Raw genomic sequence first — 13,297 nt, 5'->3', positions numbered from 1 at the left:
ATCGTTGGACATTTGGGTTGGTTCCAGGTCTTTGCTATTGTGAATAGTGCCGCAATAAACATACGTGTGCGTGTGTCTTTATAGCAGCATGATTTATAATCCTTTGGGTATATCCCCAGTAATGGGATGGCTGGGTCAAATGGTATTTCTAGTTCTAGATCCCTGAGGAATCGCCACACTGACTTCCACAATGGTTGAACTAGTTTACAGTCCCACCAACAGTGTAAAAGTGTTCCTATTTCTCCACATCCTCTCCAGCACCTCTTGTTTCCTGATTTTTAATGATCGCCATTCTAACTGGTGTGAGATGGTATCTCATTGTGATTTTGATTTGCATTTGGTTTTAGTCTTGGAGATTTTTGACAATCTAAGGAAAGCTTTAAACCTTCCCTAACAAACGGACATTTGCATTCAAACACAGAATTTTAAGAAATTCACAGGCCTCTGAAATCCCATTCAGGGGCCACTCAGGGTTTCCATGGTCCCAGGTGAAGGTCTCTTCCTTGTCTCCAACAAAGTGATCACGCAATGCCACATAAACAGCCTATGCCTTCCTTGGGTATCTCATTCTGGTTTTGTTCACTGTAACATTCTAAGTTCTTCTTTTTATGGAGTGGAAATGTATCTCCCCTCAATTCAACCAAAATTCCTTTTCTAGTTCTTGGAATCCTACAGAATAATTGATCTCTCTTCCTGACAATGGCTCTTTTGTTTTAATATTTTACAACAAAATTAAAAGCCAACCCTGGGTCTTGTTTTAAATGTAATCTTATTTTACCTGATTTTCAACTTTTCTCACTAACCTTACTACTCTAGCATAGAAAGAATTTGCAAACACAGGACATCAGTTGACTAGATGGTGGATCGTTTTTATAGAGAGAAAAGATTTGCAGAGGTCTTGCGTCTTAAGATAAGCAGTGATCTGATTTCTTCTAAAAATGTTTCAAGATTCCCTACTAGGCAACTTAATAAGAATTGTGGTTTGGCGCAGCTCTGATTTGTAAACTAGTATTTCTGGGAGATGAAGATAAAATTCTGATAACAGCCATGTTAAAGGTGAAATGCACAAGAAACTACAATGTATTTGTAGTCATTCTTACAGATATGTAGTCCACATCCAGTGGCAGGCATGCCAGCTGACCCATAAAAGACTAAAAACGACAACTTTTGAAGGAAAAGGAAAGAACAAGTTTTTAAACCAGGCAACATGATACAGGATTCACGTCCCAGCCTACTCCTTAGTAGCTCTGTAAAATAGAGCAAGCTACTTCACCTTTCAAAGCCTCAACTGCTGTATCAGGACTAATAAAACAAAAGTGAAGAGAATATTACTAATTTCTAAGGTAGTTATATGGTGCACATCAAATAATACATATTACTCACTGGGTAGTTACTAATACCTGGTGGGATATAGAGATGATTATATTCCCTTCCAACTCCAAAGTGCTCTGTTATTTGTTCCTTCATTTGATGTGTATCTATGAGTGGAGCAGGAATTGTTATCCATATTTCCTTGTGAGGAATCTGGAAACAGAGCTGTGATGTGCCTAACAAGCATATAGTAAACAATATGCTTACATAGTAAACAACATGCATAAACTATATGCTGAACATGCATATAGCAAACTATATGCCCAACAAACATATAGTAAACACAAAATTTAATTCCAAGTCTATTAGGTGAATTAAGTCAGTTTTTTATAGATTACTGGCTTCAAAGCTCTCATAAGAGGAGGTTGAAATTAAAATTTCCCTACAAACAATAAGGTGAAATAAAAAAGTTCCAAAGCCAAACCACCATAGGCAGAGTTGACTAAATAAATGGTTGAGAAATAGCTCTTGGATTCAGGTTCATTGGTTAAATCAGACATATAAATAGGAGTTAGAATGGCTCCCACTCCTGTCCATGAAGGAATAAACACCCTGGGAATTGCTTTGCCACTGCAAACAACTACAAGACTGGTCAAAATCTATGGAACATTTGTTTCAAGATGTTGGATAACCAGGCTGTGCAAGACTGTGTGTACAATCTCTAAGAGAATGGAAATAAGTCATGTGAGCTTTGCAGTCACCCTACCTCTCTGCCTGGAGGCAGTTTCCAGGCTCTGGCAGGGTAAAGAAAAGCCCAAGCAGGGCACAGAATTCCCCTGAATTGAGAAGATTGAGGTTGGCATCCTAGGCAGTTAGCATTTTGGAGACAAGCGCTGGAGAGAAGGGAGCTGAAAAGGCCTATAGAGGATCCCCCAGAATCTCTGTCTGAATATTGAGGTGCACATGTGTGGGGTAAACGCCATGAAGTTGAACAATTCTAGGCACTCATAGAGGACTAGGAATAGTTTGCATTTCCACCAGCTAAATAAAGAGACCTGATAAACCACACATAAGTGGGTAAAGTGCTCAGAAAGGCATAATCTTAGTATTTAGTACAGCCTCAGTTACTTAGTTTTAAACTAGAGGCTACTCTAGATGCACCCAAAGGGACACACAAATAAGCTTTAAAAGGATCAAGTTGATCCCAAGTAATGTAACTGCCACAAAATCCAGCACCCAACAGACAAAACTACACAGTGTTTGACAATATTTGATATCTAGTCATACGTTACTTGGCATACCAATTAAAAAAAAAAACTAGGAAAAAAACTTGAACTTCCGGGATGAAAGAGTAAAAATATGAGGCATTTTCTTGAGAAAGAGAAGTTGCTATGCTGTGAGTCTCTACCTTCTCCACACCAAAAAGGTAGGGAAGGGAATGGAAGAGATCTGCTTCACATCAAGCGAGGTGAGTGTGTGTGTGTGTGTGTGTGTGTGTGTGTGTGTGTGTGTGTGTTGGGGGGCATGGGGATGTGTACCCATGGGACAATGTGGAAAGCTTGAAAGAATTCCCTACATTTTAGAGATTAACAGTCAAAAAAAATTGAACATAGCTGACTCCATCTTGCTTCTACCCCCTATAATCTAACTGCCTTGGCTCTTTCTTGCATGTAGGCCAAGCTAACTATGGGAGGAATTTAGTTTATAGTTTACCTTTAACTCAAGGATGATAATAGTCCTTTCTGGAAACTAACTCTCAAGGAAATAAGGAGGGCATACACACGAGTAATAATGTTATGTTAAAAATTGATTTGAGCATTGTGTCCTGACCAAGGACAAAGAAATTTTGCAACCCCTTCAGACACCATCTGACACCAGATGTCTGTGAGCACCTCTCACCTCCTGACCTCAGCCTCCTTTATGTTCCCCCTTCCCCAAAATAAAAAGCAGCTTGAGATTCATGCTTTTTAAGATGGTTCTTTGGGACCTTAGTACACCATCTTCCCAGCTTTCTAGTTCTCTGAAATAAGTCACTTTCCTTGTTCCAACATCTTGTCTTTTGACTTACTGGCTATTCTGTGGCAAGCAATGCAAGCTTTGAACTCAACGAGACCAGAGAACAGATCCCTGAGACAGCTAAAGTAGCCCTTGGCAGTAGGATGATGCAGGCTGACTGCTAATTGAATTGTTTTCCAGAGTGTCCGAGTGATAGATGTGTGAATGTTTTTCTATGGATCAAATATGATGACATGAGAAAGAAACCCAGTGTTTGTCATTTTGGTTCCTGTTAAGCCACCCTAGACAGCCAGAGTGTTTCCCATTAGAGGTGAATGCCAGAGTCAGGAGCTGAGAATGAAATTGCAAGTAGCAAGAGATGTATCCATTATCCAAGGCCAAAGAATTGTTTGGAGAAAGATCACTACCATGAGATTTGCCATCAAAAAGACCTCAAGAGAAAAACTTACCTTTATCAGACAGATCAGAAGGTAGGAAGTCACCTGTCAGGTAAGAATTTTTTACTACCTATCTCTTCTTCTACCAGATTAAACCATCAAGGTGGAAAGAGTAGTTAGCTAGTAGTGATGGAGATAAGTGGAGGAAGAGCTGGTCCCAACACCTCACCTTCCTTAGAGGGAGGCAGCAGTAGCTACAGGTCTTAGCCTGGAGGAAGAGGAAGAAAAATCCAACCTTAGATCAATATCTTAAATTTGGTCCATTCTAACTTTTGAATAAAGCTGGGTTTGTTATTTAATGTGAGAAACTCTGTCATTTGTATGCCAGAAAAAGGCATGGAATCTGCCCAATTTCATTTTTGTATCAGGGGAAGATTAACTCTATTGAATACATTTTATAGGGGCAGCAAGAGATCAGCCAAAAGAACATAGAACTCTGTGGTCAATAAACCAGTTGCACTTCTTACAATAAATCAGAGCTATGTCTGTCAGCACTTGCTGGGACTTATTTGAATAAAGCTACTTATCAATCTATTTGTACAAAATGACTACTCAGTTCTGTTGATTTCAACACCTACTATGTGCATTCTAAACCTTTCCCTGTATGGGGTTCTGTGATAAGAAACAGTCCTTCCCTCAAGGATCTTTCAGTCTAACTGAAGAGATAGTCTTGTAGACAAACGTATAGAATATCTTTGATATGTGCAACAATAAAGTGATATTTGGAGAAATTGATTTTTTTGGCACCACAAAGTGATAGTTTTCATTATGATAAAGAATCAAACCTTGCTTTGGCAGAAGGAGTAAGAAAAGCTTGTGATTTTTGTTTGTTTATTTATTTATTTATTTATTTATTTATTTATTTATTTACTAACTTATTTTGAGATGGAGTCTTGCTCTGTCACCCAGGCTGGAGTGCAGTGGTGTGATCTCAGATCACTGCAACCTCCGTCTCCTGGGTTCAAGCAATTCTCCTGCTTCAGCCTCCCAAGTAGCTGGGATTACAGGAGTTGGCCACCATGCCCAGCTAATTTTTATAGTTTTAGTAGAGATGGGGTTTCACCATATTGGCTAGGCTGGCTTCAAACTCCTGTCCTCAGGTGATCCTCCTGCCTTGGCCTCCCCAAAAGCTGAAATTACAGGCATGAGCCACGGCGCCTGGCCTTTGTTTATTTTTAAGAAGCTTAGTAAACAATTGTCCCCCTCTGCTGGTAGGAAAAGCTGGTCCTTGAGGAAGAGGCAAAACAAGTTTGTAAAGGAGTATGGGGTCCAGTGATGGGGAAGAAATTGCTGTTTCACTCTCTTCACTGTTTAGACTGAGTAAACTTTGGAGTTCTTGGGCAGTTAATAGGTAGGATGGGGTAAGAAAAGCCAGTGAGAAGAATATAAATATCTCAAGTGGAAGACAATGGATTTTTCTCAAGGAAGTGATTCAGAGGCTAATGGGAAAAATACTAGAGATGTAATTATATTTGCACCCCAATCTGGGAAAGCAAAGTTGTATCTGTTATATACTGAGATACAGAGAGAAAAAATGACTAACATTGACCATGGCTTGAAGCTGGGAAGGCTTACAAAGTACTGTAAGGTCAAAATAAGCAGCAGGTTGCCTGCTTCTTGAAGGTAGGATCTGACCTAGGTCCTAGAGCCGAGCTAGATAGACAGGGACAAAGACACAGAAGCAAGGACTTTGGATTTTATACCAAGTGTAATGGAAAAACTTTGAGGGTTCTGAGCAGAAAGGGAACCATATAAGATTTACGCTTTAACAATAATATAAAATAACCTGCTTGCTAGGTTGATAATAGACTGTTGGGGACAATGCTGGAACAGTGGGACCAATTATGAGTCTATTGCGGAATTCCAGGTAAAAGATAATAGTGTCATCATTCCAGAAGAATGATGATAGTGACTTGACCTAGAAATATGGTTATTATACAGTTATATAAGAGCAAGAAGTCATAGAATTGGGCTGTATTTCAAAGGTAGTTCCCCTGGAGTTTGTTGATGGAAGTCGCCTGGAGTTTGTTGATGGCTTAGATGTAGAGAGTGAGAGAATAAAGGACAGTTGGGCTGAGCAATGCGTGAACATTTGGGCAACAGCAGGTTTGCAGGGGCTATTAAATGATTTCATTTTGCTGAACAGAATGGTTTTAGGATGGCAATTAGATAAGCAAATGGAGGTGGCAGTTTGACATAAGAATCTCAAGTTCAGAGGAGAAACCTGATTGAAGATATAAAATTGGAAGTTGCCATCATATTGAAGACATGGTATTTAAAGCCATGATTCTAGATGAGGTCACCTAAGAGTGTCAGCAGATTGGAAATAGAAGAGTAGAGGGAATAGGGCCTGGAACACCCCAACATTTAGAGAGTAGCATAAGGGGATTCAGCAAAATGTGGGTCAACTAAGTAGAAAGGACACTAGAAAAATATTTTGTTCAGAAAGTCAATTAAGAAATGTTTCAAAAAGGAGGAAGTGATCAATTGTGTCAAAAGCTGCTAAGATTTTGAGTGAGATAAAAACTGAGAATTGACCATTAAATTTAGTAATAAGGAAGATATTGACAACAGCTGTCTCAGTGCAGTGATGGATTTGAAAGCCTGTTAGGGATGCTTTCAAGGGAGAATGGAGAAAAATAATGCTGAAGATAGTCATAACAGACAACGGCTGCATAGGGGAACAGAATAATCAGGAGGTAGACAAAATCAAAGATGTTTTTTGGATGGTAGAAGACCTTACAGTATGCTTATATCTAGATGAGGATAAACCAAGAGAGAGGAGAAAACATGATATAGAAGAAAAAATGAGAATTACAGAGTAATATTCTGAGTGGATGGGAATGGATGTGATCTAGTGCCTAAAAGAAGGATTGGCCCGAGTTAGGAGCTGTGATGGTTAATATTGAGTGTAAACTTGATCGGATTGAGGGATGCAAGGTATTGTTCCATGGTGTGTTTGTGAGGGTGTTGCCAAAGGAGATTAACATTTGAGTCAGTGGACTAGGAGAGGCAGACCTACCCTCAATCTGGATGAGCACCATCTAATCAGCTGCCAGCATGGCTAAAGTAAAACAGGCAGAAGAACATGAAAAGACTAGACTGGCTAAATCTTCTAGCCTCCAACTTTCTCCCATGCTGGATGTTTCCTGCTCTCTAACATCAGACTCCAAGTTCTTCAGCTTTTGGACTCTTGGACTTACACCGGTGATTTGCCAGGGGCTCTCAGGCCTTCAGCCACAAACTGAAGGCTGCACCAATGGCTTCCTCACTTTTGAGGTTTTGGGACTCAGACTGTCTTCCTTGCTGCTCAGCTTGCAAATGGCCTATTGTGGGACTTCGCCTTGTGATCGTGTGAGTCAATACTCCTTAATAAACCCCCTTTCATCCATCTATCTATCTATCTATCATCTATCTATCTATCTATCTATCTATCTATCTATCTATCTATCTATCATCTATCTCTATCTATCTATCTATCATATTAGCCCTGTCCCCCTAGAGAACCCTGACTAGTGTAGGAGTATAGTTGTTCACTATTACAGAAGTGAAAGGAGTGTCTGTGGGTATAGACTGGGCTGATATTTCAAGGCTATGTACGTTTACGATAGTTCTAGTAAGTTTAAAGCTGCTGCCCATTCAGATAGATCAACACCCATGCTTATCAGTTGTTAAAACTCTGTGAAATCATAGTTAGGTATAGCTATTGGGTAAGTTTATAGTTTGGGTGGTTGGAGAAGGTAGGCACTTCTTGTGGTAGTTCTGTTTGTTAGTGAAATAATCAGTGAATGTCAGCAGCTGAGAGGGAAGAAGTACTACAGTATTTTAAGATTTGAGGAAGTAAGATAAAGTCTGAAATAGTGACACTAGAGAATGAGAGAGTGAATGAAAATGTATTTGCATTTGGGAGAAACATTGAAAGCACACTTGAAATTTGTGATCATAAATTAAAATTGAGATCCATAGGCATTAAAGTATTTTTGTTTTTTAAATCTAGTTTTATTTAGCTCCTTAAATGTGGGTATAAAGTAGAGTGAGAGTTGGGTTTAACCAGGGTTGGCATGTTGCAAGGATAGAGAGAGAGGTACAAGAGAGTTGAGGGTTATAATGATGGACCAGAAATCAAAACCAGAAGTGAGGTCACTTATCATAGTGAAAAGGTGGCAGGGCTTTGACCTTTTGCAGGGATCATAGAACTTTTGGAGTCATGTGACTAAAAGAAATATGAGTGAAAGATAAGTGGATGGAGATTGGGTCACTTTAGAAGAGAAATTTTTGAAGAAATATGTTATCAACAATGAAAATGGCTAAGGGAATGACAATGGGAGTGAGTGATAAATGGAGTAGAAGTGGAGTTTTAGGGGTAAGAAATTGAGAGATAAGTTTGTTGGTTTTATCATTTACCTGGATTTTGAAATCATCAAGAATGAAAGTAGAAATGGAGGTGGTGAGGCAGAGAGTGACCCACAAGTCTTCAATGGATAAATGGTAGTGAACATGGTCATCCATGGATGACCTCCTAGGGAAGTATAGTAGATGAGGCCATTTGCAACAAAGGAGCCAGGGGATTTTAGGCAAGCTGAAGGAACAAAATCAGGAAATGTTAACAGGGAGCCTAGAGAAAGTTTAATTTTAACTGCAAATCCTGTAATAAGTAGGGTGTAGGGAGAAACAATACCAATAGCTACTTAGGACCAACGGTCTAGAATTCCTCATTCAATGGGCTCAGTGAACTGCAGAGAATAAGCCAAAAGTTTGAAATTACATGAACTCAGGCTCAAACCCCAGCCCCTCTAGTCACTAATGGTGGACAAGTTACTTAGTAATCTCACTGAGCACAGGCTCTGTGACCGCCAAAATGGATGGAGGTGAAATGAGAAAATGTGTAGGGAACTGCACCCCAAATTGTGAGGCTTGCTATCAATGGGAGAAATTAATCAATGGACTTCTCCTCCTGCCTGCCCAAACACTGTTCTTAGTCACAGTTCAGGCCTCTCTCTCATTTTTTGATGTATATGTTATTTGTGCATTTGATCATTCAAATAATTTACTTAACCTATTTTAAGCTGGGTCTTGTGAAGATGAATAAAGTCTAAATCTTCAAATCCCTTCAAGGTGGGGACCCTGTTTTTGATTATTATAACCCCCGAAGTGTGTGTAACCATTTACAAAACATCTTCATTATATCACTTCATCTGACCTCTATGTTACAGCTTTGGAAAAGGAGTTGAGAGTCTGACTTGCCCACAGTGATGACAAGTAATGAACCTGGGATTCCGTCACAGGGTCCTGACTCCCCAGCCACTTCTCTTGCCCCTGGGAATATGGCTATTTATGTGTGTTTTACAAAAATAGACTCCTGCCTTATGCATTTGCCTTCTCTCTATGCTTCTTTGTGGGGAACTTGATCAGTCCAAGAAACAAGTTCAGCCCTTGGAAATCTTTGGAGAGAAGTAGCAGAAAACCATGGTGCTCAATCAGATGGAGTTGGTGAGATTACGTGTGAAAAAGCTTTGTGAACTGAAATGTATTATAAAACTGTAAGGTGGATTTATTTTATTTTATTTTAATTTTTATTTTAAGTTCTGGGATACAGGTGCAGAAAGGGCAGGTTTTTTACATAGGTATACATGTGCCATGGTGGTTTGCTGCACCCATCAACCCATCATTTAGCTTTTAAGCCCCATGTGTATTAGGTATTTGTCTTAATGCTCTCCCTCCCCTTGGCCCCCACCCCGTGACAGGCCCTAGTGTGTGATGTTCCAGGTAGATCTTTTTATAGACATGATGGCGGAGGTTAGAAAAATCCAAACCAAACTAACTGGGTAACTTGGAGACACCCTCTTACCCTCCATTTTCTCTGTATAAAATGAAATCAATAATACATTCCCTGTAGGGTTGTCGTGTGGCTCCAATATAATGGACAAGAATCTTCTTTTAAAATTGAAAAGTGGTTTATCAAAAAATGGACCTTAATAGTTCTGCACTTTAAGAGAAGCAGCCTCCAGACTGTCATACCCAGGGAGCTTGAAGCGACGTGTGGTACATATGGTGGGCAAGTTCTGGAGGAGCTTTCAGAGCACATAGCCCCCCTTGGGACCCCTGCAGATACGCTATGTTGGTGGCTACCCAGAGAAGAATGATTCCTCCTGAACACTGATGACAAGTGCTAAGAGATGCAATTCTACAGGGGCAGATTTGGCCTCCAGGGAGCCTAACTACAGCTTCTGCAATAAATGGCACTATGTCCCATGTTCTCTCTTCTCCCCTGTCTATTTGATAACTCCATTCACACAAAGAGGTAAAAGACTGATAGAAATTCAAGACTGGATTTGTCCATAGAAGATCTGTGCTTCACTGTGGGATACAGCCTTGATTTAAATTATTGCTCCTCTAAATGTAGACTTGAATTCATAAGGGATTAACATCAAAAGAGACATTTTGAGGAGGGGTTGGGGGAGAGTGAAGAGAATTCTGGGATCCCTGAAACTGTATCACTCATCCTGCCTTTCCATGGTGCTGTCTTCATCACACAGCATGGATGGGAAGGGTACACAGCAGGTTCTCAATAAATAAAAACTGTATTCATTCTTAATAAATCTTTATTTATAATCCATAAAGAACTCTCAATAAAAGAATCACCTTTGCTGTTGATTGAGCTAATGAAACATGTTTTCAGGGTCATTGAAAAGTAGCCTGGTAAAATTCAGGACACAATCCCTGTTGTAAGTCCACTGAATGGCTCACTGCTGCATTTTATGTCCTGGATCCTATAACAAAGTGGTCATTTCATTTTCTTTGTAAATAACTTAAATATCTTTAATTCACTTCTAGAGCATATTGCACATTACATCTTTAAAAGTCTTTTGCATTTATTGTTCTTTTTTCTGGCTGCTTTTATGACTAAGCACAGGCCACCCAACACATTGATGCAGGATGTTGGAGAACAGTTTAAATTTTTTTTTCCCTTTCTTCATTTCCTCACTTAGAGGCTAAATTTAACTTTCTCTTCCCAATACTCTGCTGTACACAGTTGAGATTGGCACTTTTGCTGAAAACTATGAGTCATTTTTCATAAACAGGGATTGTCATAAGTACTTGATTCACATTATAACAACAACAAATACAGAAAAAGGCCCAAACTGAATAAGTTCCAAATTTTCAGATGTTCTATAAAAATAGGGGGTGGGGTGAATCACTGTCTTTGGAGAAGATTCTTGGCTCTGTAGGTCTCATGATTTTTTAATGTGTAAAATTTGTAGGATAATAGGAGTATAATAGCTATATAGCCAGCCTCTCAAAAACCATCTCATGGGTATTAGGCAATATTATTTGCAGGTGTGGCAATATTCTTCTACTGTTTTTGAAAATACATGTAGCTGTTAGTAGAGTCTATTTTATTTTATAGGTTATTTAAATCATTATACTTTTTAAATGAATTAGTTTTTAGACAAGAACATCATATACACAGCAGTGAAATTAGAATGTTTTAAGTATAAGTAGGATAATATTCAGTAGAGTAGACAATTTAATAAAGCAGCCAGACAAGACCAAGTTCAGACCGTGTTGGGGAATTACGCTTCTATTGGGAAAGTGAAAGTTTGAGGCAAGTGGAAATTATAAGTTTAGTGCTTTCCATCTGTGGAATGCATCAAAGTGGGCACTGTATGATACTTACTTAAAAATGAAAACATTTATTTATTATGTGAACTATAAACTAGTATAGCTCCTTATCTGTATAAGAGTAGATAACCTAGGGAATGAGACTTCACCAACTGATTGGACAGAGTCAGATTACAAGGAGGATTCAATTAATCAAAATTTAACCAATCCTGTGGGGGTTTCATACCACAGAATCAGAGTGCAGTGATCAACTATGGTACTAGCAGGAAGCTACTGTGGTATTTTAGAGGCAACAAAGGTAGGGAATGGTTGCAGATTTACCTATGGAATGTAACTGATTTATGAATTAACAATGTAATATTATATGACAGAAACCATGAGTTGCTTATCCAAAACCTACTCTCTTTTTTCTTAGCAATAGAACCCTGATATACAGAGCAGCAATGTACCCAACTAAAACATCTTCCAACTGAACCAAATCCCTTTAAAGAGCTCTCCAAAAGTCCCACTCTTCGGTTGCTACTCACATATAGATATCTCTCAGTTGTAAAGAAAGTCAGGAAATACAGTCTTTTAAGTTCACATATTATAAAGTGGGAGAGAACATCGAAATCACACAGCCAAATATTCAATTTTATAAGTTGAGAAACTGAGACCTAGAAAACAAAAGCTACATTTCCTGGCTTTTTTTGTAGCTACAGAATGGTAATGTTATGTATCTGGTGATAGTGAAATGGGGATTTTGGCCTTAGGGTCTTTCCATCCTTCTTTCTTCAAATCTAAATACAACAGCTGGAGCTCCAGCAGCTATCTTCTTACCATGAGGCATCCTTGAACATGAAAGCCGTGTGCTAAAGATAGCAGACTAGAAAAGGAAAGGATTCAGTCTCTCTGGGAATGTCAGGCAGCCTTACCAGCCACAAAACACCTGCATCTTAACTTATTTTATAAATTTCTATCTTTTACACTCAATGTTTCATAAGGTTTTATTTTAAATGCAGCTGAACCCATCTGAACTGACACATAGCCATGAATACAGCGAGTGAGAGAAAAAACAAGGTAAATATTCAGATAAATTTATATTTAAATGAAAAGGTAGATGGGAGATCTCAGAAGAATGCTCTGCTCCAGTTCTTAGAGAGAAAGAACAAAAACAAAACAGAAAAAGCTTATAAAATCAAAAGGAGCTCTCCATGGTCCTGCCTTGAGAATTTAGGATGGTAAGAACTTAAAAGTAATGGTGTTTATTTGGCACTTAGTGTTTTCTGTGTGCACTTTTTCCATGGGAATTTCTTGTGGAGGATCGCTGGTCAAAGACAATTTTTAACAATAGCTACATTATTGAATACACATTTTGTAGAAAAACAAATACAGTGACCTTGCAGATAGAGGACTATGATCCATGATCTTTACAGCAAAGACAACCTGAGTGCCAGAAATTATAAGTGTATTACTCCTGGTCATAATGTTAATAAGTAATAGATGTAAAATTCAAACCCAGATATGCATGACTCTGTAATCTGTTAACAAGTTATCATAGTATATCATTGATAAACAAATCTGTCATTTATTATATAACTACTAGGCCCAGTAATGCATCAGACACTGTACAATGATTTTTAAGAATCCTGAGAGCAATATTGTAGATAATAAAACTGTAGACAACAGAGATTAGGTGATTTCATCAAAGTTAAGTGGACAGTATGTGGGAGAGGTATGATTCAAATTAAGCCCTTGCTAACTCTGAGATTGGGACTGGGGTCTTGGATTTGAGGCAGATGCCCAGATGTGGCAACTGTGTGGCATTCTGGTAAGATAAGAAGGGCATGTCCACTGGTGCTGAATCCACTATGCAGAATTAGAGGTGTTTGCATGCTGTCTGCTTGGAAAAGTTGTGCAGTAGAAGAGCA

Source organism: Hylobates moloch, unplaced genomic scaffold (genome assembly GCF_009828535.3).
Source record: "Hylobates moloch isolate HMO894 unplaced genomic scaffold, HMol_V3 SCAFFOLD_13, whole genome shotgun sequence".
NCBI lineage: Eukaryota > Metazoa > Chordata > Mammalia > Primates > Hylobatidae > Hylobates > Hylobates moloch.
This window is presented reverse-complemented; position numbering follows the sequence as displayed.